Source organism: Amblyraja radiata, chromosome 40, assembly GCF_010909765.2.
Source record: "Amblyraja radiata isolate CabotCenter1 chromosome 40, sAmbRad1.1.pri, whole genome shotgun sequence".
In the NCBI taxonomy this organism is placed as follows: Eukaryota; Metazoa; Chordata; class Chondrichthyes; order Rajiformes; family Rajidae; genus Amblyraja; species Amblyraja radiata.
This window is the reverse complement of record NC_045995.1, coordinates 17,294,635-17,318,767: the sequence shown is the minus strand read 5'-3', so window position 1 is coordinate 17,318,767 and position 24,133 is coordinate 17,294,635. Positions and strand designations below refer to the sequence as shown.

Here is a 24,133-nt window from a genome sequence, read left to right as displayed (position 1 = left end):
AATGTTGGAGGATTATCTGTGGTGTGACTGATGATTAAAGCTGACTTTGAACACCAGACTGTGTCTGTATAGTTCTCTACAACAGCGGTGACTGCGGGGAAAGACGGGATTCGAGGATGGTGTGCTGCTTTCTTTAGATATGTTAGGGGAAAAAGAGTAGCAAAGTCAAATGTGGGTCCCTTGAAGGCAGACACGGGTCAAATTATTATGTGCAACAAGGAAATTACAAGAGTTGAACAGGTACTTCGGATCTGTCTTCACTAAGGAAGACACATAGAAACACAGAAACATAGAAAATAGGTGCAGGAGTAGAGGCCATTCGGCCCTTCGAGCCTGCACCGCCATTCAATATGATCATGGCTGATCATCCAACTCAGTATCCTGTACCTGCCTTCTCTCCATACCCCCTGATCCCTTTAGCCACAAGGGCCACATCTAACTCCCTCTTAAATATAGCCAATGAACTGTGGCCTCAACTACCTTCTGTGGCAGAGAATTCCACAGATTCACCACTCTCTGTGTGAAAAATGTTTTTCTCATCTCGGTCCTAAAAGATTTCCCCCTTATCCTTCAACTGTGACCCCCTTGTCCTGGACTTGCCCAACATCGGGAACAGTCTTCCTGCATCTAGCCTGTCCAACCCTTTAAGAAGTTTGTAAGTTTTTATAAGATCCCCCCTCAATCTTCTAAATTCTAGCGAGTACAAGCCGAGTCTATTCAGTCTTTCAAACAATCTCCCAGATGTACTGGAGGACAGAGGATCTAATGGGGTAGAGGAACAAAGAAATTTTCAGGTGAGAAATAGTATTGGGTAGGCTAATGGGACTGAAGGATGATAAATCCCCTGGGCCTGATGGTCTGCATCCCAGGGTCCTCAGGGAGGTGACTCTAGAAATAGTGGATGCATTGGTGATCATTTTCCAATGTTCAATAGATTCAGGATCAGTTCCTGTGGATTGGAGGATAGCTAATGTTATCCCACTTTTCAAGAAAGGAGCTAGAGAGAAAACGGGGAATTACAGACCCATTAGCCTGACCGGTGGTGGGAAAGATGCAGGAGTCAATTATTAAAGAGGTAATAATGGGGCATTTAGATAGCAGTAAAAGGATTAGTCCATGTCAACATGGATTTATGAAAGGGAAATCATGCTTGACTAACATTCTGGATTTTTTTGATGATGTGACAAGTAAAATGGATGAAGGGGTGAGCCAGTGGATGTAGTGTATCTCGACTTTCGGAAAGCCTTTGATAAGGTCCAGCACGGGAGACTGGTGACTAACATTAGAGCACATGGTATTGGGGGTAGGGTGTTGACTTGGATAGAAAATTGGTTGGCAGACCGGAAGCAAAGAATAGGAGTGAACGGGTTCTTTTCAGAACGGCAGGCAGTGGCTAGTGGAGTGCCGCAAGGCTCGGTGTTGGGGCCGCAACTGTTTACCATATATATTAATGATTTGGAAGAGGGAATTAGGAGCAACACTAGCAAGTTTGTGGATGACACAAAGCTGGGTGGCAGTGTGAACTGTGAAGAGGATGTTAGGAGGTTGCAGGATGACCTGGACAGGTTGTGTGAGTGGGCAGATGCGTGGCAGATGCAGTATAATATAGATAAATGGGAGGTTATCCCACTGATCCCTTTAGCGACAAGGGCCACATCTAACTACCTCTTAAATCTAGCCAATGAACTGGCCTCAACTACCTACTGTGGCAGAGTATTTCACAGATTCACCACTCTCTGTGTGAAAAAAAATGTTGGTTCTAAAAGATTTCCCCCTCATCCTTAAACTGTGATCCCTTGTTCTGGACTTCCCAACATCGGGAACAATCTTCCTGCATCTAGCCTGTCCAACCGCTTAAGAATTTTGTACGTTTCTATAAGATCGCCCCTCAATCTTCTAAATTTTTGCCAGTACAAGCCGAGTCTATCCAGTCTTTCTTCATATGAAAGTCTTGACATCCCAGGAATCAGTCTGGTGAACCTTCTCTGTAGTTCCTCAACAGTAAGAATGTCTTTCCTCAGATTAGGAAACCAAAACTATACGCACCAGATTGATTCCTGGGATGGCGGGACTGTCATATGAGGAAAGATTGAAGAGACTGGGCTTGTATTCACTGGAGTTTAGAATGTCAGGATAGAAGGTGGATTGATGCAAGAGGAGTGTGGAACATGCAAGATAAGGTAGAGGAGATATGGCTGTAAAACTGTAATAAAAAGCGGGCGGGCGTCTTCCCTGAATGTTCCAGCCGATGTTTGCAAATAAAGGCCTTTTCGTCTACTTGAAGAATTCTACCTGTCTGTGTCACCTTAAGGACACTTCACATGTCATGCCAGTACCTAACATGGCCACCCTGGGCATCACTCCCTTTTACTTCAATGGGAGTGCCAGCAGTCAAGATGGCCGCCTCTCTGGGCTTCACCTCCCATTGGCTTCAATGGAAAACTGCCAGTAGCAAAGATGGCCGCCCAGACCTTCACACCCAATGGACTGCAATGACAGACTGCCAGTAGAACCTCCCTGCTCCTATGCTCAAATCCTTTTGTTATGAATGCTAACATACCATTTGTTTTCTTCACTGCCTGCTGCACCTGCATGCCTACTTTCAATGCCTCCAGTCTGAAGAAGGCTTTCGGTCCGAAACGTTACCTATTTCCTTCGCTCCATAGATGCTGCTGCACCCGCTGAGTTTCTCCAGCATTTTTGTGTGTCTACTTTCAATGACTGGTGTAGGAGCAGGGAGGTTCTACTGCAGTTGTAGAGGGTCTTGGTGAGACCACATCTGGAGTATTGCGTACAGTTTTGGTCTCCTAATCTGCGGAAAGACATTCTTGCCGTAGAGGGAGTACAGAGACGGTTCACCAGACTGATTCCTGGGTTGTCAGGACTTTCATATGAAGAAAGAATGGATAGACTCGGCTTGTACTTGCTAGAATATAGAAGATTGAGGGGGGATCTTATAGAAACGTACAAACATCTTAAGGGGGTGGACAGGCTAGATGCAGGAAGATTGTTCCCGATGATGGGGATGTCCAGAACAAGGGGCCACACACAGTTTAAGGATAAGGGGGAAATCTTTTAGGACCGAGATGGGAAAAACATTTTGTCCACAGTGGTAAATCTGTGGAATTCTCTGGCACAGAAGGTAGTTGAGGCCACAGTTCATTGGCTATATTTAAGAGGGAGTTAGATGTGGCCCTTGTGGCTAAAGGGATCAGGGAGTATGGAGAGAAGGCAGGTACAGGATACTGAGTTGGATGATCAGCCATGATCATATTGAATGACGGTGCAGGTTCGAAGGGCCGAATGGCCTCTACTCCTGCACCTATTTTCTATGTTTCTATGTCTTACAAAATATATGCAAACATTTTCTGAGATTTCAGGAAATGCCGGGCCCCCTTTTGGACTCTGGGCTCAGGTCCGATGTACCCCCTGCACCCCACTCTCTCATAGGCCCTGTGAATATGTACGTGCGTATGTGAACACAATACTGTGTGTGGGATGTATCAAAGATCCTATAGCGGAGCAAGATAGGCCACTGCTGCGAAATGCAATGGGCTGACGTGTAGTAGCTACGGAGGGGAACCTGGGCATTTATTCCACCCATTTTAGTAACCCGGAACCTATCCGACCCGACTCACAGTGTAATCAATGTTACAGGGGAACGGTTTGTGTGTGTGATATAGGGTTAGATTCATAATTCTGTTAGTCCATACTTCTGTTAATTCTTGTTAAAGAATAAAATTTGACACTGGTAATTGTCTTTTTTAATGTTTTTTAAATCATTTCTTTTTAATTTGGGATGTAATGTTAAAATTGTACAAGGCATTGGTGAGGCCAATTCTGGAGTATGGTGTACAATTTTGGTCGCCTAATTATAGGAAGGATGTCAACAAAATAGAGCGAGTACAGAGGAGATTTACTAGATTGCCTGGGTTTCAGCAACTAAGTTACAGAGAAAGGTTGAACAAGTTAGGTCTTTATTCTTTGGAGCGCAGAAGGTTAAAGGGGGACGATAGAGGTCTTTAAAATGATGAGAGGGATAGACAGACTTGACGTGGATAAGCTTTTCCCATTGAGAGTGGGGAAGCTTCAAACAAGAGGACATGATTTGAGAATTAAGGAACAGAAGTTTAGGGGTGACATGAGGGGGAACTTCTTTACTCAGAGAGTGGTAGCTGTGTGGAATGAGCTTCTAGTGGAAGTGGTGGAGGCAGGTTCGATTTTATCATTTAAAAATAAATTGGATAGGTATATGGACGGGAAAGGAATGGAGGGTTATGGTCTCAGTGCAGGTAGATGGGACTAGGGGAGAATAAGTGTTCGGCACGGACTAGAAGGGCCGAGATGGCCTGTTTCCGTGCTGTAATTGTTATATGGTTATAAGGTTAAATGGCACATAAGCTGTGTTTGAGATGATGTTTGTATTACACTTGCACTCTGTAATTCATTCATCTAATCACACTAATGTAATCACACTGTTCACATCTGCGGTATTTGGGAAAATAATAGCAATATGAAGATTCCAGTTGCTCTAGCCCTGGAATGTTACTTAATGTTTTTGTGCTTATTTTCTATTTACTATGGAGTTGTTTCTCCACAAATAAAAAGGGGTCTGGTCTTCCCAAAAGCCAGAGAGTGGAATGAGATCTGTCTGTAATGGTGGGGTTATCTAATTATTATTAAAGCTTTATTTCAGACACAGGTCCATATAACACATCAAACAGTACAAAGAATTACAAAGATACATTAAAAAATTGCATATTAGCCTAAAATATATATAAGCTATTGCACCAATGCCGTCTTAGCCTAGAAGTGAATCTATAGCAGCTTTTCAGAGGGCTGACTAGGGCTTCAATTATGTGGTTCTCTGATTTGTCCAGGCGACACATAAAACTAAACATCAGCTGTCTTAAGAGTGCCTCACAGGTTGGCACTCTAGTGGGCACAAACAATTGACTGGCACTATGCCACCTAGGGACACAAAGTAGCAACCTTATTGCATCATTGTATGCAACCTTAAGCCTCTGCATACTCTTTTTCTTATGATTAGACCACAATTGAGCAGTATATAACGGTGTGATGTAGGTTCTGAACAGGGAACACTTCACAGAATCAGAGCACATATAAAACTTCCTTATAAGCATGTTGGCTTGAAGATAAATTTTACAGCGCTGTCGGTAGAGGTCTTTGTCATCCTTCCAGTCATCAGATATGACATGACCTAAGTATTTAATTTCCTCACACACAGCAAGAGGACTTGAAGAATTTCACAAAATTAAATTTGTTTTGAGCAAGATTTACAAAAGATGTCTAACTTAAGGATGGTTTTATTCTACGAGCACACAACTGACTAGATTGTGCAGCAAAGATCCACTATAAGATCTTTGGTCTGTACCTTTGTTAGGTTCCTAAAAATGGGCTCAACAAATTGATCCCAGCAGCCCACGTTTGGTGCCCATTGTAAACGGTTTAACAAAGAGAAGAGTTAAAACCACCTCTGAAAGCTGCCTGTATGTCTTCAAAGACAATGGATTCAGCTGCAGAAAGTAAACAAACATGCACTTAATAACCATCGAGGACTGTGTTAATTATCGGGGATGCGAGGATGAGAAAGGAAGGAGCACACAAGATAAGTAAGAAGTTTAAAACAAATACAACATGTGCTAATTGCCTGCCATCCTGCATATTTAATGTAGCAGTGAAGCCGGCGCATGTGCGGATGTGCGGAGCTCTTCTAGAGAGTGCGCATGCGCAGGACATTTCCGGAGTGTGCGCATGTGCAAAGTATTTTGGGCGGGAAAAGCCTGCAGAATCGGCCATGTTTGCCAGACGTTTGTGAGTTTATGTATTAAACAAATAAGTTGCTTAAAGCTTAAATAAAGTTAAGTTAATTACGAGTAGTGAAAGTTTCATTTATCTCACACCAATTTAAGCAACTTAATCTTAGAAGTCAAAGAGTCCGACTTGGAATGGAGACACTACTGAAACCACAATGCTTGGATCTGGATCCCAACTCACCTGCTGTTGCTGCAAAGGATTGGAAGCACTGGCTTCGTAAACTAAATAACTTCTTTGATGAAAGGTACACAAAAATGCTGGAGAAACTCAGCGGGTGCAGCAGCATCTATGGTGTGAAGGAAATAGGTGACGTTTCGGGCCGAAACCCTTCTTCAGACTGATGGGGGGTGTGGGGTAAAAGGAAGGAAAAATGGAGGAGGAGGAGCCCGAGGGCGGGGGGGGGGGGGGGGGGTGGGGGGGGGGGGGGGATGGGAGGAGACAGCTCGAGGGTTAAGGAAGGGGAGGAGACAGCAAGGGCTAGCAAAATTGGGAGAATTCAACGTTCATGCCATCGGACGCAAGCAACCCAGGCAGAATATGAGGTGCTGTTCCTCCAATTTCCGGTGTTGCTCACTCTGGCAATGGAGGTGACCCAGGACAGAGAGGTCGGATTGGGAATGGGAGGGGGAGTTGAAGTGCTGAGCCACCGGGAGTTCAGGTAGGTTATTGCAGACTGAGCGGAGGTGTTCGGCGAAATGATCGCCCAATCTCCGCTTAGTCTCCCCCATGTAAATCAGCTGAAATCTAGAGCAGCGGATGCAGTAGATGAGGTTGGAGGAGATACAGGTGAACCTTTGTCACACCTGGAACGACTGCTTGGGTCCTTGAATGGAGTCGAGGGGGGAGGTGAAGGGACAGGTGTTGCATTTCTTGCGGTTGCAACGGAAAGTGCCTGGGGAGGGGGTGGTACGGGAGGGAAGGGAAGAATTGACAAGGGAGTTGCGGAGGGAGCGGTCTTTGCGGAAGGCAAACATAGGGGGAGATGGGAAGATGTGGCGAGTGGTGGGGTCACGGTGGAGGTGGCGGAAATGGCAGGGGATTATGTGTTGTATTTGCCGGCTGGTGGGGTGAAAGGTGAGGACTAGGGGGACTCTGCCCTTGTTACGAGTGCGGGGATGGGGAGAGAGAGCAGTGTTGCGGGGTATGGATGAGACCCTGGTGCGAGCCTCATCTATGGTGGCGGAGGGGAATCCCCGTTCCCTGAAGAACGAGGACATTTCCGATGCCCTGGTGTGGAACGTCTCATCCTGGGAACAGATGCGGCGTCGGCGGAGGAATTGGGAGTAGGGGATGGAGTCTTTACAGGAGGCAGGGTGGGAAGACGTGTAGTCCAGATAGCCATGTGAGTCAGTTGGTTTGTAGTGTATGTCGGTCAGAAGTCTGTCCCCTGCGATGGAGATGGTGAGGTCACGGAATGGTAGGGAAGTGTCGGAAATGGTCCAGGTGTATTGGAGTGCCGGATGGAAGTTGGTGGTGAAGTGGATAAAGTCAGTCAGTTGTGTGTGGGTGCAGGAGGTGGCCCCAAAGCAGTCGTCAATGTAACGGAGGTAGAGGTCGAGGATGGGGCCCTGGTACGTATTGAACAAGGATTGTTCAACGTACCCGACAAAGAGGCAGGCGTAGCTGGAGCCCATGAATGTGCCCATAGCTACGCCTTGTGTTTGGAGGAAATGTGAGGAGTCAAACGTAAAGTTGTTGAGGGTGAGGACCAACTCCGCTAGGTGGAGGAGAGTGTCAGTGGCTGGGTATAGGTTGCTCCTCTGGTCGAGGAAGAACCAGAGGGCTTTGAGGCCATCCTGGTGGGGTTTGGAGGTGTAGAGTGACTTAGTGATTTTGCTAGCCCTTGCTGTCTCCTCCCCTTCCTTAACCCTTGCGCTGTCTCCTCCCACCCCCCCGCCCTCGGGGTCCTCCTCCTCCCTTTTTCCTTCCTTCTCCCCCCCACCCCCCATCTGTCTGAAGAAGGGTTTTGGCCCGAAACGTCGCCTATTTCCTTCACTCCATAGATGCTGCTGCACCTGCTGAGTTTCTCCAGCATTTTTGTGTACCTTCGAACTTCCAGCATCTGCAGTTCCTTCTTGAAAACTTCTTTGATGATGTGACAATGATGCACCAGACAGACTCAAGACATTAATAAGCTTCGACTCTTCTGATGTATATGATTACATAGAGGAATGTACAACTTATGATTCTGCTATTGATGTACTAAGCAAACTCTTCGTTAAGACACCCAACGTGATATTCGCTCGACACCTCCTTGCTACTCGGAAACAAAAACCTGGTGAATCACTTGATGAATTTTTACAAGAACTTCAAAGACTTAGTAAAGACTGTGCCTTCAAAGCAGTTACGGCTGATCAATATCGACAGGAAGTTATTCGAGACACTTTTATCAATGATTTGGCATCGCCTTTAATACGACAGGAGACTATTAGAAAACAAAACCTTGGATTTACAGTCAGCTTACAATCAAGCTTACTCTTTAGACTTGGCTCAGAAAAATTCAGATGCTTATGGCTCATCTAATGTGTATTCTGCTGCGACTACGCCAATGTTAAGGTTCATTTTCTTAAAACAGACAACTTACAATGTTGGGTAAAACCAATACAAGCTTTAATGATCATTTAGCTAGAGAGTGCTAGGAGATACAAAGTCAAGCATATAGCAGATGCTTAACTCCTCCCAGGCCATCACTCTAATGAATGAAGACATACAGCATATTTTTATACTGTTTTGGAAACATAGTCACATGTTCATACAGAATGGCAGCAATGACGTCTAACATATCAATCACAGCTCTACCCATTCAAAGCATGCTTGTCTCTAATACAATATACTCATGCTATGGTTATATCGATCTTAGTTTAGTTACGAAACCCCAAATAACAGGAAGTTAGTCAAAGGTCTATCATCTGCTGTACCACTCTGTGACAGGAACCACACAGCTGGGTAGCAAGCAGAGTTGTGAAAGTGTGGCAAGAAATGGTGACCCCCGCATGTTTTGATAGCGATGTCCATGCCTGGAGGGGCGGGTTGGAATGTTGGGGTGATGTTGCCGCAGTCCCGGGGAGATGGAACCTTGACACAAACTAACATTCTATAATGTAGCATTTTGAACGATGCACACAATGGGCAGGAAGATAAACAGACACAGACACAGACAGACGGCGTTGGAGGAGGTCGTGTTTGCTCTGTTTAGCTCAACCATCTCTACCCGACCCCACCCTACCCTACCCTCACCAGAAGGGGAGTGGTTGAAGTGGCCACGCTCCCGCTCCTTATTCCCGGCGCCGCGGGGAAGCTTCTGCCGCTCGGATCCGCAGGGACCATCACACCGTGAGTCTGTCATGTCGGTCCCTGGCCCTGCACAGGTGACCGCTCTTCCCCGTGTTGGGGGCCCTGCTGACGGGGGTGGCTCCCAGCCTCACCCCCTTGACTGCCTCCCCTTAAACACCGACCCACGGCAGCGCTGTCAGAGCCAAGAGGCGTTTCACCGCTGAATGAACCAACCGCCCATTTTAAAGAGGTATTGTACAAGATGCTAATAATAGTCTGTATTTACACCATTAAGGTGTATTATCGCTGTGAGGATTTGCTGCTTCTTCTCTGGCACTTTAACTTTGGATCACAAGTTTATAGTTTACGTTTATTATTGTCAATATGATCCCCCGTTTGGTTTGGTGGATCATACACTGCGGTGCCCAGTTCAAGGAGAGGCCAAAGGCTGCTGTTTTGGAAACAGTATGGAACCTTCACGCTCTCTTGAAGGTCCTGTGCTAATCCTGGGCATTAGCCTCTGTCTACCTTCTTTTTGCATCAGTGCAGGGCTGGATTTACGTATAAGCTTGGCAAGCTTAAGCTTAGGGCCTCAAGATCTAGGGTGGCCTCGCAGAGCCGGATTCACCACTAGGCTTCATAGGCTTCACCTAGGGCATCGAAATCTAGGCGACCTCCGGCCAAGGCAGGATACCTGGCGTTCAACTCTGGGCGCCCCCCCCCCCCTCGCTATCTCTTTATCTCTCTGTCTGTCAACTCTCCGTCTCCACCCACCATCCGTATCTGTGTCCGGGCTGCAGGGTTCCCGCTCTCCTCTCGCTTCTCATCCACGGCCAGCGCATCATCGGCCGCCCTGCGCTTGCGCGCTGCCACGGCAACTGGTCGGCGCTGGGCACTTTGTGGGGTATCTGGCCGCCATTGCTGTCTGGTCGCCACCTCGCCGCAACCGCTGAAAACCAACGCAGAATCACTCCCTGACCCTGGATCTGGAGTAACTCCCTGGAGTAACTCTCTTGTTTCTGGTTTCCTGGTCCTCCATAAATATTCTAAATGGAATTTAAATTGGAGATGGTAAAGGGCTGAACAATAACAGCCTATTGCATTTTATCTGTTTATTTATTGTGTATATATATGGTCTATGGTATATACACATAATTAACTTTTATCTCCTGTTCTGTATTATGTTTACATATTCTGTTGTGCTGCAGCAAGCAAGAATTTCATTGTCCTATCTGGGACACATGACAATAAAACTCTCTTGACTCTTGACTTGGACTTAACCAAAAAAGGGTTCTTGGGGGAAAAAAGAGGTGCCTTAAATTTAGTTGCGTCTGTTTGGGTAACTATGGATGGGTGAAGACTATTCCATGCTTTAATTGTGCAGGAGAACTCCATGGAGCAGGGCTGTGGATGGATGGGAGCAGTGGTCCTGGGCTGTGGATGGATGGGAGCAGTGGTCCTGGGCTGTGGATGGATGGGAGCAGTGGTCCTGGGCTGTGGATGGATGGGAGCAGTGGTCCTGGGCTGTGGATGGATGGGAGCAGTGGTCCTGGGTTGTGGATGGGAACAGTGGTCCTGGGCTGTGGATGGATGGGAGCAGTGGTCCTGGGCTGTGGATGGGAGCAGTGGTCCTGGGCTGTGGATGGGAACAGTGGTCCTGGGTAGAGACAGGGAGTCTCCCCTTGTGCCAGATGTGGATCTACATCTCCAGGGCATGAGGTCGGTGAGAACACTATCGCTTTCTACTGAATTGTGTTTGCATCTTTGATTAATTGTGCTGACTTTTACTTTCAATTGTTGTCATTTGAAGTGTCCAGGGTTTTTAATGTTGATATTTTTCTGGTACAACTGGAATTGTGTTGTTTCTGTGCTCTATCTCCAAACTAAACGGATGTTTCCACTAGTGGGAGAGTCTCGCACCAGAGGGCACAGTGTCAGAATAAAAGGATGTAACTTTGGAATCTTATTTGTGTAATTCCCTGCCACAGACGGCAGTGGAGGCCAAATCACTGGATGGATTTAGGGGAGGGATGGAGCTCTAGGGGCTAGTGGAATCCAGGGATATGTGGAGAAGGCAGGCATGGGTTATTGATTGGAGATGATTAGCCATGATCGCAATGGATGATGGTGCTGGCTCGAAGGGCCAAATGGCCTCCTCCTGCACCTATTTTCTATGTTTACTAAAGTGATGATACCCTAACCTTATCACAACTGAAATTGAATCTGGCTGATGTAAATATAGAAATAAAGACTTGTAGAAGCTGGTTTATACCAAAGATAGACACAATGCTGGAGTAACTCAGTGGGGCTGGCAGCATCTCTGGCGAAACAAGAGATTTTGGGATGAAATAATAGGGTTTTTACCCAAAATATCACCCATCCTTTTCCTCCAGAGATGGTGCCTGACCTGCTGAGTTTCTCCAGAACTCTTATCATTGTTACTCGTACCAAGGACAGAGTCCCCATGTCCCCCATTGCAGGCAGTGAAGAAAGCGAATGGCCTGTTGGCCTTTATAACAAGAAGAATCGAATATAGGAGCAAAGAGGTCCTTCTGCAGTTGTACAGGGCCCTAGTGAGACCACACCTGGAGTATTGTGTGCAGTTTTGGTCCCCTAATTTGAGGAAGGACATTCTTGCTATTGAGGGAGCCCAGCGTAGGTTCACCAGGTTAATTCCCGGGATGGCGGGACTGTCATGTGTTGAGAGAATGGAGGGGCTGGGCTTGTACTCTCTGGAGTTTAGAAGGATGAGAGGACACACTAGAGGCAGGAAACATGTTCCCGATGTTGGGGGAGTCCAGAACCAGGGGCCACAGTTTAAGAATAAGGAGTAAGCCATTTAGAACAGATATGAGGAAACACTTTTTCTCACAGAGAGTTGTGAATCTGGAATTCTCTGACTCAGAGGGCGGTGGAGGCCGGTTCTCTGGAAACTTTCAAGAGAGAGCTAGATAGGGCTTTTAAAGATAGCGGAGTCAGGGGATATGGGGAGAAGGCAGAAACAGGGTACTGTTTGTGGATGATCAGCCATGATCACATTGAATGGTGGTGCTGGTTCGAAGGGCCGAATGGCCTCTACTCCTGCACCTGTTGTCTATTGTCCTCACCTTCCACCGTCACATACAACAGATAATCCTCCAACATTTCGCCACCTCCAGCAGGATCCCAACATTGGCCACATCTTCCCAGTCTCCAATTTCAGTGTTTTCTCCCTCCTTACTCTTTCCAAGCTCTCCCACAGCCTACTGTCTCTGCCTCTTCCTTCCTCTATCCCGCACCCCCCCCCCCCCCCAACTTCAGTCTGAAGAAGGGTCTCGACCTGAAAAGTCACCTATTCCTTCTCTCCATGGATGAGTTACTCCAGCATTTTTGTCCACCTTTGATTTTACCAGCATCTGCAGTTCTTTCTTAATCCACACGGTGGGAGTGTTGACCACAAATTGGAGCGACCTGTTATGTGAATTCACTACATTTTAGGAATGCTGTCTACAAATTAGATATAATTATGCTCTTTACTTCAAAATGGTTCTTTGTTGCTCTGTGACCCTTTACCTTTCGCCATAATGCCCCCATTGCACAGATGCCAAACTTAGTAAAAGCCCTGATACCTGGGAAGATTTGGGATGAAAATCAAGGAACTGCAGGAGCTGGTTGACAAAAATAATGCACAGTGCTGGAGTAACTCAGCGGGTCAGGCAGCATCTGTGGAGAACATGGATAGGTGTCGTTTCACAGGGTGCTGGTGAAACATAGATAATAGGTGCAGGAGTAGAGGGCATTCGGACCTTGGAGTCTGCACCGCCATTCAATATGATCATGACTGATCATTCAACTCAGTATCCTGTACCTGCCTTCTCTCCATACCCCCTGATCCCTTTAGCCACAAGGGCCACATCTAACTCCCTCTTAAATATAGCCAATGAACTGTGTGGCCTGAACTATCCTCTGGGGCAGCAAATTCCACAGATTCACCACTCTCTGTGTGAAAAATGTTTTCCTCATCTCGGTCCTAAAAGATTTCTCCCTTATCCTTAAACTGTGACCTCTTGTTCTGGACTTCCCCAACATCGGGAAAAATCTTCCTGCATCTAGCCTGTCCAACCCCTTAAGAATTTTGTAAGTTTCTATAAGATCCCCCCTCAATCTTCTAAATTCTAGCGAGTACAAGCCGAGTCTATCCAGTCTTTCTTCATATGAAAGTCCTGACATCCCAGGAATCAGTCTGGTGAACCTTCTCTGTACTCCCTCTATGGCAAGAATAACTCAGCGGGTCAGGCAGCATCTGTGGAGAACATGGATAGGTGACGTTTCACAGAGTGCTGGAGTAACTCAGCGGGTCAGGCAGGATGCCCTTAGTAAAGAGAACAGGTTTGGTGGGCAACTCTGTGAGGGAGTTCACTAATTGTGTACAGGGTTTGATGCCCATAGTAAGAGTTATAGCATTGGGCAACTCTGTCGGGGAGTTCACTGTTTGTGTGAAGTGTTGTCTTTGATATAGCTGGCATGTTGGTGTGCCAGGCTGATTATGAAAGTACTCAATGTATTCTTCTACCCTGTAGGATTCACTACTGCAGACACATTTAAATTTCACTGGACCTTAATTGGTACATGTGATGATAAACTGACCTTGAAATATTGGGCCTAGAATTATTTTTCCCGGCCCTGTCCATCCAGTGTTTGATATTTTGAGTTGAATGTAGAATCTTCTCACCTGCTGCTGTTTCTCCCTCTACAGTTATTCTACAGAGAAGGTTCACCAGACTGATTCCTGGGATGGCAGGACTTTCATATGAAGAAAGACTGGATAAACTCGGCTTGTACTCGCTAGAATTTAGAAGTTTGAGGGGGGATCTTATAGAAACGTACAAAATTCTTAAGGGGTTGGACAGGCTAGATGCAGGAAGATTGTTCCCGATGTTGGGGAAGTCCAGAACAAGGGGCCACACACAGTTTAAGGATAAGGGAGAAATCTTTTACGACCGAGATGAGGAAAACATTTTTCACACATGGAGTGGTGAATCTGTGGAATTCTCTGCCACAGAAGGTAGTTGAGGCCACAGTTAGGCCACAGTTCGTTGGCTATATTTAAGAGGGATTTAGATGTGGCCCTTGTGGCTAAAGGGATCAGGGGGTATGGAGAGAAGGCAGGTACAGGATACTGAGTTGGATGATCAGCTATGATCATATTGAATGGCGGTGCAGGTTCGAAGGGCAGAATGGCCTCTACTCCTGCACCTATTGTCTTTGTTTCATTAAATATATGGAAATATTTTCTGAGATTTCAGGAAATTCCGGGGCCCCTTTTGGACTCTGGACCCGGGTCCGATGTTCCCCCCGCACCCCACTCTCTCATCGAGCCCTGTGAATATGTACGTGTGCACATAAACACAATATTGTGTGTGGTCGTGTACCTTTGTTAGGTTCCTACAAATGGCCTCAACAAATTGGTCTCAGCAGCCCCCAGATTTGGTGCCCGTTGTAAACAGTTTAACAAATTTAATTTTAGGTTATATTTTATTTGTTTCCAAGTTCTGATTGTACTGTGTATAATTGGATTTTTATTGTATTTTGTGTTATTCAGATTCATTGGTGAGAGGAGGATCGGTCCTATATTGCAAGGGGAGCAATCCTCCCTCTCCATTATAAACCAATCCACCTGCTGGGCAGAGTTGTCCAGCAGATGAATCATATTTTTGATATTTACTGCCCAATAATAGTACATAAAGTTAGGAAGTGCTAAACCGCCCAATTGTTTGGGTTTGCTCAAGTGAGTTCTTTGTATTCTGTGGGATTTATAATCCCATGTAAAATTTGTAATGTCTGAGTCCAGTTTTTTTAAAACTTTTTTGGTAGGTATATAGGAATTGATTGGAATAGGTATAGAATTTGTGGTAGAAAGATCATTTTTATAGCATTTATTCGACCTATTAAAGACATCGGAAGTGTTTTCCAGAATTTCATTAAAGTATTTAATTTCTTAAGTAGGGGACTATAATTTGCATTAAACATAGCTTGATATTTTCTAGTGATTTCAATCCCCAAATATTTAAATTTTTTGTAGCTATTTTAAAAGGGAAATTTAAGAAGTGTGTTGAGTCTTTTAGTTTTATCGACATAATTTCATTTTTATTCCAATTTATTCTGTAGCCTGAGAAAGGCAGTTTAACAAAGAGGAGAGTTGAAACAATCTCTGAAAGCTGCCTGTATGTCTCCAAAGACAATTGATTCAGCTACAGAAAGTAAACAAACATGTACTTAATAACCATTGAGGACTGTGTTAATTGTCGGCCTGCGAGGATAAGATAAGTAGGAAGTTTAAAACAAATACAACATGTGCTAATGGCCTGCCTTCCTGCATATTTAACGCAGCATTTGGAGACAAGATTCGAACTTCAAACACATGATCTGTGGAAGGTGTTTGCAAGAGAATGGAAGAGGGGCTGCAGAATATCATTAACAACTTTGATTGCCTGCAACCCTGCTAGAGAATTACATAGATATAAAGGGTTATTGCAGGAAAAAATATGAAAGTTTACATCTATATGAACCTGTCCAAATTGCAGTCATAGAAACATAGAAACTGCATCTGCTGTTCCTTGATTTACATCCCAAATCTTCCCTGGTTTCAAGGCTTTTACTAAGTTTGGCACAGAAACATAGAAACGTAGACAATAGGTGTAGGAGTAGGCCATTCGGCCCTTCGAGCCTGCACCGCCATTCAATATGATCATGGCTGATCATCCAACTCAGTATCCTGTCCCTGCTTTCTCTCCATACCTCTGATCCCTTTAGCCACAAGGGCCACATCTAACTCCCTCTTAAATATAGCCAATGAATTGACCTCAACTACCTTGTGTGGCAGAGAATTCCACAGATTCACCACTCTCTGTGTGTGGAAAAGAATGTTTTTCTCATCTCGGTCCTAAAGGATTTCCCCCTTATCCTTAAACTGTGGCCCCTTGTTCTGGACTTCCCCAACATCGGGAACAATCTTCCTGCATCTAGCCTATCCAACCCCTTAAGAATTTTATAAGAGTTTCTATAAGATCCCCCCTCAATCTCCTAAATTCTAGCGAGTATAAGCCGAGTTTATCCAGTCTTTCTTCATATGAAAGTCCTGACATCCCAGGAATCAGTCTGGTGAACGTTCTCTGTGCTCCCTCTATGGCAATAATGTCCTTCCTCAGATTTGGAGACCAAAATTGTACGCAATACTCCAGGTGTGGTCTCACCAAGACCCTGTACAACTGCAGTAGAACCTCCCTGCTCCTATACTCAAATCCTTTTGCTATGAAAGCTAACATACCATTTGCTTTCTTCACTGCCTGCTGCACCTGCGAAGTCTTTATGGATGCTGATGGCCTTCCTGAGGCACCGTGTGTGGTAGATGCCCTCTGTGGACAACGCGCTGAAGAGCTCTCCTCTCCGCCTCCGTGCAGCTGAGATGCCACACAGAGATGCCATATATTAATATGCTCTCTGTGGTGCAGCAGTAGAAGGTGTGGGGGCAGACCAGTCTTTTTTAATGTCCTCAGGAAGAACAGTCATTGCTGTGACTTCTTGACCAGCGCAGTTGGTGGACCATGTGAGGTCCTCTGAGATGTGAGTGCCCAGAAACTTAAAGCTGGACACTCTCTCCACACTTTCCCCATAGATGGAGATTGTAGGTATGTTACAAAACTTACCTTCAGCGGCAGGGGCTGTAATTCTGCCTCTGGCCATGTGCGCGATTTTGGCGCGTTTGAGGGGGCGCGGGGTTAAAACGGGGTTTTGTTCCGACCTGGTCATGAATTATATTTTGTGGGAGTGCAAGATGTTGCTAAAGTATCGTTCCTACGGCCGTTCTGTGTGTTTTAAAAAAAATTCACCCGACAAGTTCATCGCTGGAATGATTTTAAAATCAGCTTCTGAAGCCGTCAATACCGAAAACTGGGACGGATTTTATGCAGCACCAGGTTAAAAAAAGCTGATTTAAATGGCCATTAATTTACAGGTATTAACCATTAAATTCCTTCTATTTGGCCTATAAACCCATGACAATGAGATTTTAAAATTATGTTATATTCTGAATTCTTGTGTGAATGTTATTTGTACACTTAGGCTATTTAAAAACGTTAATCTATTCTTAAGAAATTTATAGATGTTTAGATCTAGTAATTGAATTTTGTAATTAACTACAATTAGGTAACTAACTAACTATATGTTTTAATTTCAAGTCATCTAAGTAAGATTGTTTCATATTTGTTTCAGAATGCTTCAATCTATAATAACTGAAAATTTCATTCAGTTTTAATTTTTAATAAAGTTATCGGCTTTTAAATGTTCTCAATCACAGCTTTTGTGTTAAGTCAATGAAAAAAACAAAAGGGAACAAGATGCTAATTTCCGAGTATGAAAATGATCATAACTTTTTTAATACTGAAGATATGAAAGTGAATTAGGTGCCAAATTAAACTTATTTTTATGCTTTATCTGATGGGATAAATTAAAGACTTGATTTTTTAAATCTCAAAAATTTGTAACATTGCTAGAGATTGGGGCGTATTCTCCATTATGTGACCTCCTGAAGTCAATAATCAGCTCCTTGGTCTTGGAGGTGTTTAGTGACAAGTTGTTAAGTGAGTACCAGTCCGCCAGGTTCTGCACCTCCGCTCTGTACTTTGTTTCATCACTGTTGTTGATCAGCCCAATCACTGTTGTGTCATTCCAAATCTTCCCTGGTTTCAGGGCTTTTACTAAGTTTGGCATATGGGCAATGGGTGTATTACAGGGAAAGGTAAAGGGTCATTTTGCAGTAAAGAGCACAATATCTAATTTGTAGACAGCAACTCTCAATATGCGGTGATTTCACACAACAGGTCGCTCCAGTTTGTGGTCAACACTCCCACCGTGTGGATTAAGAAAGAACTGCAGATGCTGGAAAAATCAAAGGTGGACAAAAATGCTGGAGTAACTCAGCGGGTGAGGCAGCATCTATGGAGAGAAGGAATAGGTGACGTTTCAGGTCGAGACCCTTCTTCAGACTGATGTCGGGGGGGGGGGGGGGGGGCGGGATAAAGGAAGGAAGAGGCAGAGACAGTCGGCTGTGGGAGAGCTGGAAGGGGAAGGTGGGAGAAAACACTGAAATTGGAGAATTGGAAGATGTGGCCAATGTTGGGATCCCGCTGGACGTGGCGAAATGTTGGAGGATTATCTGTGGTGTGACTGATGATTAAAGCTGACTTTGAACACCAGACTGTGTCTGTACAGTTCTCTACAACAGCGGTGTCTGCGGGGAAAGACGGGATTCGAGGATGGTGTGCTGCTTTCTTTAGATATGTTAGGGGTAAAAGAGTAGCAAAGTCAAATGTGGGTCCCTTAAAGGCAGACACGGGTCAAATTATTATGTGCAACAAGGAAATGACAAGAGTTGAACAGGTACTTCGGATCTGTCTTCACTAAGGAAGACACATAGAAACACAGAAACATAGAAAATAGGTGCAGGAGTAGAGGCCATTCGGCCCTTCGAGCCTGCACCGCCATTCAATATGATCATGGCTGATCATCCAACTCAGTATCCTGTACCTGCCTTCTCTCCATACCCCCTGATCCCTTTAGCCACAAGGGCCACATCTAACTCCCTCTTAAATATAGCCAATGAACTGTGGCCTCAACTACCTTCTGTGGCAGAGAATTCCACAGATTCACCACTCTCTGTGTGAAAAATGTTTTTCTCATCTCGGTCCTAAAAGATTTGCCCCTTATCCTTCAACTGTGACCCCTTGTCCTGGACTTCCCCAACATCGGGAACAGTCTTCCTGCATCTAGCCTGTCCAACCCTTTAAGAAGTTTGTAAGTTTCTATAAGAACCCCCCTCAATCTTCTAAATTCTAGCGAGTACAAGCCGAGTCTATTCAGTCTTTCAAACAATCTCCCAGATGTACTGGAGGACAGAGGATCTAATGGGGTAGAGGAACAAATACATTTTCAGGTGAGAAATAGTATTGGGTAGGCTAATGGGACTGAAGGATGATAAATCCCCTGGGCCTGATGGTCTGCATCCCAGGGTCCTCAGGGAGGTGACTCTAGAAATAGTGGAAACATTGGTGATCATTTTCCAATGTTCAATAGATTCAGGATCAGTTCCTGTGGATTGGAGGATAGCTAATGTTATCCCACTTTTCAAGAAAGGAGCGAGAGAGAAAACGGGGAATTACAGACCAGTTAGCCTGACCGGTGGTGGGAAAGATGCAGGAGTCAATTATTAAAGAGGTAATAATGGGGCATTTGGATGGCAGTAAAAGGATTAGTCCATGTCAACATGGATTTATGAAAGGGAAATCATGCTTGACTAACATTCTGGATTTTTTTTCATGATGTGACAAGTAAAATGGATGAAGGGGTGAGCCAGTGGATGTAGTGTATCTCGACTTTCAGAAAGCCTTTGATAAGGTCCAGCACGGGAGACTGGTGATTAACATTAGAGCACATGGTATTGGGCGTAGGGTGTTGACTTGGATAGAAAATTGGTTGGCAGACCGGAAGCAAAGAATAGGAGTGAACGGGTCCTTTTCAGAACGGCAGGCAGTGGCGAGTGGAGTGCCGCAAGGCTCGGTGTTGGGGCCGCAACTGTTTACCATATATATTAATGATTTGGAAGAGGGAATTAGGAGCAACACTAGCAAGTTTGTGGATGACACAAAGCTGGGTGGCAGTGTGAACTGTGAAGAGGATGTTAGGAGGTTGCAGGATGACCTGGACAGGTTGTGTGAGTGGGCAGATGCGTGGCAGATGCAGTATAATATAGATAAATGGGAGGTTATCCCACTGATCCCTTTAGCCACAAGGGCCACATCTAACTACCTCTTAAATCTAGCCAATGAACTGGCCTCAACTACCTACTGTGGCAGAGTATTCCACAGATTCACCACTCTCTGTGTGAAAAAAAATGTTGGTTCTAAAAGATTTCCCCCTTATCCTTAAACTGTGATCCCTTGTTCTGGACTTCCCAACATCGGGAACAATCTTCCTGCATCTAGCCTGTCCAACCACTTAAGAATTTTGTACGTTTCTATAAGATCGCCAGTACAAGCCGAGTCTATCCAGTCTTTCTTCATATGAAAGTCTTGACATCCCAGGAATCAGTCTGGTGAACCTTCTCTGTACTTCCTCAACGGTAAGAATGTCTTTCCTCAGATTAGGAAACCAAAACTATACGCACCAGATTGATTCCTGGGATGGCGGGACTGTCATATGAGGAAAGATTGAAGAGACTGGGCTTGTATTCACTGGAGTTTAGAATGTCAGGATAGAAGATGGATTGATGCAAGAGGAGTGTGGAACATGCAAGATAAGGTAGAGGAGATATGGCTGTAAAACTGTAATAAAAAGCGGGCGGGCATCTTCCCTGAATGTTCCAGCCGATGTTTGCAAATAAAGGCCTTTTCGTCTACTTGAAGAATTCTACCTGTCTGTGTCACCTTAAGGACACTTCACATGTCATGCCAGTACCTAACATGGCCACCCTGGGCATCACTCCCTTTTACTTCAATGGGAGTGCCAGCAGTCAAGATGGCCGCCTCTCTGGGCTTCACCTCCCATTGGCTTCAATGGAAAACTGCCAGTAGCTAAGATGGCCGCCCAGACCTTCACACCCAATGGACTGCAATGACAGACTGCCAGTAGAATCTCCCTGCTCCTATGCTCAAATCCTTTTGTTATGAATGCTAACATACCATTCGTTTTCTTCACTGCCTGCTGCACCTGCATGCCTACTTTCAATGCCTCCAGTCTGAAGAAGGGTTTCGGTCTGAAACGTTACCTATTTCCTTCTCTCCATAGATGCTGCTGCACCCGCTGAGTTTCTCCAGCATTTTTGTGTGTCTACTTTCAATGACTGGTGTAGGAGCAGGGAGGTTCTACTGCAGTTGTAGAGGGTCTTGGTGAGACCACATCTGGAGTATTGCGTACAGTTTTGGTCTCCTAATCTGCGGAAAGACATTCTTGCCATAGAGGGAGTACAGAGACGGTTCACCAGACTGATTCCTGGGTTGTCAGGACTTTCATATGAAGAAAGAATGGATAGACTCGGCTTGTACTTACTAGAATATAGAAGATTGAGGGGGGATCTTATAGAAACGTACAAACTTCTTAAGGGGGTGGACAGGCTAGATGCAGGAAGATTGTTCCCGATGATGGGGATGTCCAGAACAAGGGGCCACACACAGTTTAAGGATAAGGGGGAAATCTTTTAGGACCGAGATGGGAAAAACATTTTGTCCACAGTGGTGAATCTGTGGAATTCTCTGGCACAGAAGGTAGTTGAAGCCACAGTTCATTGGCTATATTTAAGAGGGAGTTAGATGTGGCCCTTGTGGCTAAAGGGATCAGGGGGTATGGAGAGAAGGCAGGTACTGGATACTGAGTTGGATGATCAGCCATGATCATATTGAATGACGGTGCAGGTTCGAAGGGCCGAATGGCCTCTACTCCTGCACCTATTGTCTATGTTTCTATGTCTCACAAAATATATGCAAACATTTTCTGAGATTTCAGGAAATGCCGGGCCCCCGTTTGGACTCTGGGCTCAAGTCCGATGTACCCCCTGCACCCCACTCTCTCATAGGCCCTGTGAATATGTACGTGCGTATGTGAACACAATACTGTGTGTGGGATGTATCAAAGATCCTATAGCGGAGCAAGATAGGCCACTGCTGCAAAATGCAATGGGCTGACCTGTAGTAGCTACGGAGGGGAACCTGGGCATTTATTCCACCCATTTTAGTAACCCGGAACCTATCCGACCCGACTCACAGTGTAATCAATGTTGCAGGGGAACGGTTTGTGTGTGTGATATAGGGTTAGATTCATAATTCTGTTAATCCATACTTCTGTTAATTCTTGTTAAAGAATAAAATTTGACTCTGGTAATTGTCTTTTTTAATGTTTTTTAAATCATTTCTTTTTAAGTTGGGATGTAATGTTAAAATTGTACAAGGCATTGGTGAGGCCAATTCTGGAGTATGGTGTACAATTTTGGTCGCCTAATTATAGGAAGGATGTCAACAAAATAGAGCGAGTACAGAGGAGATTTACTAGAATGTTGCCTGGGTTTCAGCAACTAAGTTACAGAGAAAGGTTGAACAAGTTAGGTCTTTATTCTTTGGAGCGCAGAAGGTTAAAGGGGGACGATAGAGGTCTTTAAAATGATGAGAGGGATAGACAGAGTTGACGTGGATAAGCTTTTCCCATTGAGAGTGGGGAAGATTCAAACAAGAGGACATGATTTGAGAATTAAGGAACAGAAGTTTAGGGGCGACATGAGGGGGATCTTCTTTACACAGAGAGTGGTAGCTATGTGGAATGAGCTTCCAGTGGAAGTGGTGGAGGCAGGTTCGATTTTATCATTTAAAAATAAATTGGATAGGTATATGGACGGGAAAGGAATGGAGGGTTATGGTCTCAGTGCAGGTTGATGGGACTAGGGGAGAATAAGTGTTCGGCATGGACTAGAAGGGCCGAGATGGCCTGTTTCCGTGCTGTAATTGTTATATGGTTATAAGGTTAAATGGCACATAAGCTGTGTTTGAGATGATGTTTGTATTACACTTGCACTCTGTAATTCATTCATCTAATCACACTAATGTAATCACACTGTTCACATCTGCGGTATTTGGGAAAATAATAGCAATATGAAGATTCCAGTTGCTCTAGCCCTGGAATGTTACTTAATGTTTTTGTGCTTATTTTCTATTTACTATGGAGTTATTTCTCCACAAATAAAAAGGGGTCTGGTCTTCCCAAAAGCCAGAGAGTGGAATGAGATCTGTCTGTAATGGTGGGGTTATCTAATTGAAGAATTTCACAAAATTAAATTTGTTTTGAGCAAGATTTACAAAAGATGTCTAACTTAAGGATGGTTTTATTCTACGAGCACACAACTGACTAGATTGTGCAGGAAAGATCCACTATAAGATCTTTGGTCTGTACCTTTGTTAGGTTCCTAAAAATGGGCTCAACAAATTGATCCCAGCAGCCCACGTTTGGTGCCCATTGTAAACGGTTTAACAAAGAGGAGAGTTAAAACCACCTCTGAAAGCTGCCTGTATGTCTTCAAAGACAATGGATTCAGCTGCAGAAAGTAAACAAACATGCACTTAATAACCATCGAGGACTGTGTTAATTATCGGGGATGCGAGGATGAGAAAGGAAGAAGCACACAAGATAAGTAGGAAGTTTAAAACAAATACAACATGTGCTAATTGCCTGCCATCCTGCATATTTAATGTAGCAGTGAAGTGGGCGCATGTGCGGATGTGCGGAGCTCTTCTAGAGAGTGCGCATGCGCAGGACATTTCCGTAGTGTGCGCATGTGCAAAGTATTTTGGGCGGGAAAAGCCTGCGGAATCAGCCATGTTTGCCAGACGTTTGTGAGTTTATGTATTAAACAAATAAGTTGCTTAAAGCTTAAATAAAGTTAAGTTAATTACGAGTAGTGAAAGTTTCATTTATCTCACACCATTTTAAGCAACTTAATCTTAGAAGTCAAACAGTCCGACTTGGAATGGAGAAACTACTGAAACCACAACGCTTGGATCTGGATCCCAACTCACCTGCTGCTGCTGCAAAGGATTGGAAGCACTGGCTTCGTAAACTAAATAACTTCTTTGATGAAAGGTACACAAAAATGCTGGAGAAACTCAGCGGGTGCAGCAGCATCTATGGTGCGAAGGAAATAGGCGACGTTTCGGGCCGAAACCCTTCTTCAGACTGATGGGGGGTGTGGGGGAGAAGGAAGGAAAAAGGGAGGAGGAGGAGCCCGAGGGCGTGGGGGGATGGGAGGAGACAGCTCGAGGGTTAAGGAAGGGGAGGAGACAGCAAGGGCTAGCAAAATTGGGAGAATTCAACGTACATGCCATCGGACGCAAGCAACCCAGGCGGAATATGAGGTGCTGTTCCTCCAATTTCCGGTGTTGCTCACTCTGGCAATGGAGGTGACCCAGGACAGAGAGATCGGATTGGGAATGGGACGGGGAGTTGAAGT

The 24,133-nt window shown here is 44.9% G+C and overlaps 2 long non-coding RNA genes across 2 annotated transcripts; one reads left to right on the top strand and one right to left on the bottom strand.

Annotated features, from left to right (window-relative positions):
- Positions 1-3,759: 3,759 nt before the first annotated feature.
- On the top strand, positions 3,760-20,465 carry LOC116967544. Its single transcript, XR_004410253.1, has 3 exons — positions 3,760-3,769; positions 9,468-9,473; positions 20,426-20,465. It is a non-coding gene; the product is annotated as an uncharacterized LOC116967544 (long non-coding RNA).
- LOC116967546 lies at positions 8,553-20,470 on the bottom strand. The gene is made up of 3 exons (XR_004410255.1): positions 20,434-20,470; positions 16,434-16,436; positions 8,553-8,563 (listed from the first exon to the last, which is right to left on the bottom strand). It is a non-coding gene; the product is annotated as an uncharacterized LOC116967546 (long non-coding RNA).
- Positions 20,471-24,133: the final 3,663 nt, after the last annotated feature.